This window comes from Macrobrachium rosenbergii, chromosome 49 (genome assembly GCF_040412425.1).
Source record: "Macrobrachium rosenbergii isolate ZJJX-2024 chromosome 49, ASM4041242v1, whole genome shotgun sequence".
NCBI classification, from domain to species: domain Eukaryota; kingdom Metazoa; phylum Arthropoda; class Malacostraca; order Decapoda; family Palaemonidae; genus Macrobrachium; species Macrobrachium rosenbergii.
Window position 1 is genome coordinate 33,353,606 of NC_089789.1, and position 2,500 is coordinate 33,356,105.

At 34.4% G+C, this 2,500-nt stretch overlaps 1 long non-coding RNA gene across 1 annotated transcript in view; it reads left to right on the top strand.

Annotated features, from left to right (window-relative positions):
• The window catches only part of LOC136832429 (uncharacterized), a 356,175-nt gene that overhangs the window by 225 nt on the left and 353,450 nt on the right, over positions 1-2,500 (top strand). The window contains exon 2 of the long non-coding RNA XR_010851198.1: positions 2,163-2,290. This is a non-coding gene — a long non-coding RNA (uncharacterized lncRNA). The remainder of the gene's footprint in view (positions 1-2,162; positions 2,291-2,500) is intronic.

Sequence of the window (2,500 nt, forward strand, 5' to 3'; positions counted from 1 at the left end):
TGATGTGACGTATGACAGTATTATTGAAAAGGAGTTGTTATTCATGTTTTACATCTTTCAATGAAGTTTCTAGGCCTGCTGAACTGCGATATGAATTCGCAATGTGCGAAGAGTTTGATCTCAAGTAAGGAAGACGTTAGTGCACGTAATGTTGAAATCGGTCGGCTGCTTAACAGAAATTTAATTTGTGAAACTTCATTTGCTTTATTGAATGAAATTTAGTTAAGTCATGCTTTACTGGCAGGCAATTCAAATTTGCAGTTCGTATTTTTGTAGTTTTTATAGAATATGATTATAGGTCTAGGCCTAGTTTGCTGTAAAGCTCATCTAACGCAGTTCAGTACTGATCTACTCCTAGAGAAAGGAGCAGTTTTTTATTGATGCATATTTTTCGTATGATTATATTTAGAAAGTTATAAAGTCTTTTAAACTTTAATTTGTTTCTATAATGAATGTGCCTCAAATAGTAAGCTGCGTTTTATACAAATTCATCAGTTTGTCGACCATGGGTCTAAGTCACGATGTAATAGAATAGTTTTATGAGACATAGGTTTAAGGCACGATGTAATGGCATAGCTTTATAAGACATAGGTCTAAGTCACGATGTAATGGGATAGTTTTATAAGACTTAGGTCTAAGTCACGATGTAATGGGAATAGTTTTATAAGACGTAGGTCTAAGTCACGATGTAATGGAATACCTTTATAAGACATAGGTCTAAGCACATTGCAATGAAATAGTCTTATAAGACTAGGTCTAAGTCACGATGCAATGGAATAGCTTTATAATACAAAAGTCTAAGTCACGATGTAATGTTATAGTTTTATAAGACATAGGTCTAAGTCACGATGTAATGGAATAGTCTTGTAAGATGTAGGTCTAAACCACGATGTAATGGAATACTTTCATAAGACATAGGTCTAAGTCACTGTGCAATGGAATAGTTTTATAACACATAGGTCTAGGTCACGCTGTATTGGAATAGTTTTTATAAGACATGGGTCTAAGTCACGATGTAACGTTATAGTTTTATATGACATAGGTGTAAGTCACGATGAAATAGAATAGTTTTATAAGACATTGGTGTAAGTCACGATGTAATGAATTATTTTTATAAGATATAGGTTTAAGTTACAACATACTGGAATAATTTCATAAGATGTAAGTCTAAGTCACGATGCAATGGAATAATTTTATAAGCCATAGGCCTAAGTCACGTTGTAACGAAATAGTCTTCTAAGACATAGGTCTAAGTCACGATGCAATGGAATAGTTTTTATAAGACATAGGTCTAAGTCACGACGTAATGGAATAGTTTTATAAGACATAGGTCTAAATCAGGATGTAATGGATTAGCTTTATAATGAATAGGCCTTAATCACGGTGTAATGGAATAGTTTTATAAGACATAGGTCTAACTCACGATGTAATGGAATAGCTTTATAAGACAGGTCTAAATCACGATGTAATGGAATAGTTTTATTAGACATAGGTCTAAATTAGGATGTAATGGATCAACTTTATAAGACACAGGTCTAAATCACGATGTAATGGAATAGTTTTATAAGACGTATGTCTAAATCAGGATGTAATGGATTAGCTTTATAATATATAGGTCTACGTCACGAGGCAATGGAACAGCTTTATAAGACATAGGTCATAGTCATAATGCAGTGAAAGGAGGAAGTACATTTTGATGCAAGGCATCGTTTTTGTTCTGTGTCTTTAAAAGCTAGATGTGATTATGTAATACAAGAGTATTACGAAAGAGAAATACAGCCATTCACTGGAACCACAGCCCAAGGGTGGCGCAGTTCCAAGTCCGTTTGTAACGAACCTTCTGATTGGATTTCGAAGGAAGAAAGATGCAGCGGCTAAAATACTAATTTAAACTCTTTTGCAGAATCTAAAATGTCCCGATTCCTTTACTCACCTCATCTGTAACGCAAGATAACGAAAATCATGTTTTCATCATTAACAGCCTTCCAAACTCAATGCAATAAAAATCTAAATAAGTAATATGTATTTGGTTAGTAAAAAAGCGTAATGCTTTGTACCACTTTTTTCCTTATCATTGAGTTTTCAGGTGTTATGTATTCAAGTTGAGAACAAATAAATGGTGCATTCAAATACGTAATAGTTAATATAAGTACTGTTTTCAGGTGTCAGAGGGCAGTCTGGTATAAGAAGAGAGAGGAAACGTGTTTGTTTGTGAAATTCTGCTACGACAGAAACCAACTGATTTTGTCCAAATCGGTGCTCGGGAGGAGGAGGACTAGGAGAGGTGAAGGTAAGTTTAGACTCTAGTGTGATGTTAATCAGAAATGAGAGAGAAGATTTACGCATGCCATAATATTTGTTGTGAATCTTCAGATTTAAGAATCTGTTTCCATTTAGGCGTGAAATTCATACTGGAAACTTTCAAGCCAGTTGAAATTATGACCACTGATCAGCTGTTTAGTCCGTTTGTTTGTCTGAAGGGATGACGTAACACGCTTGT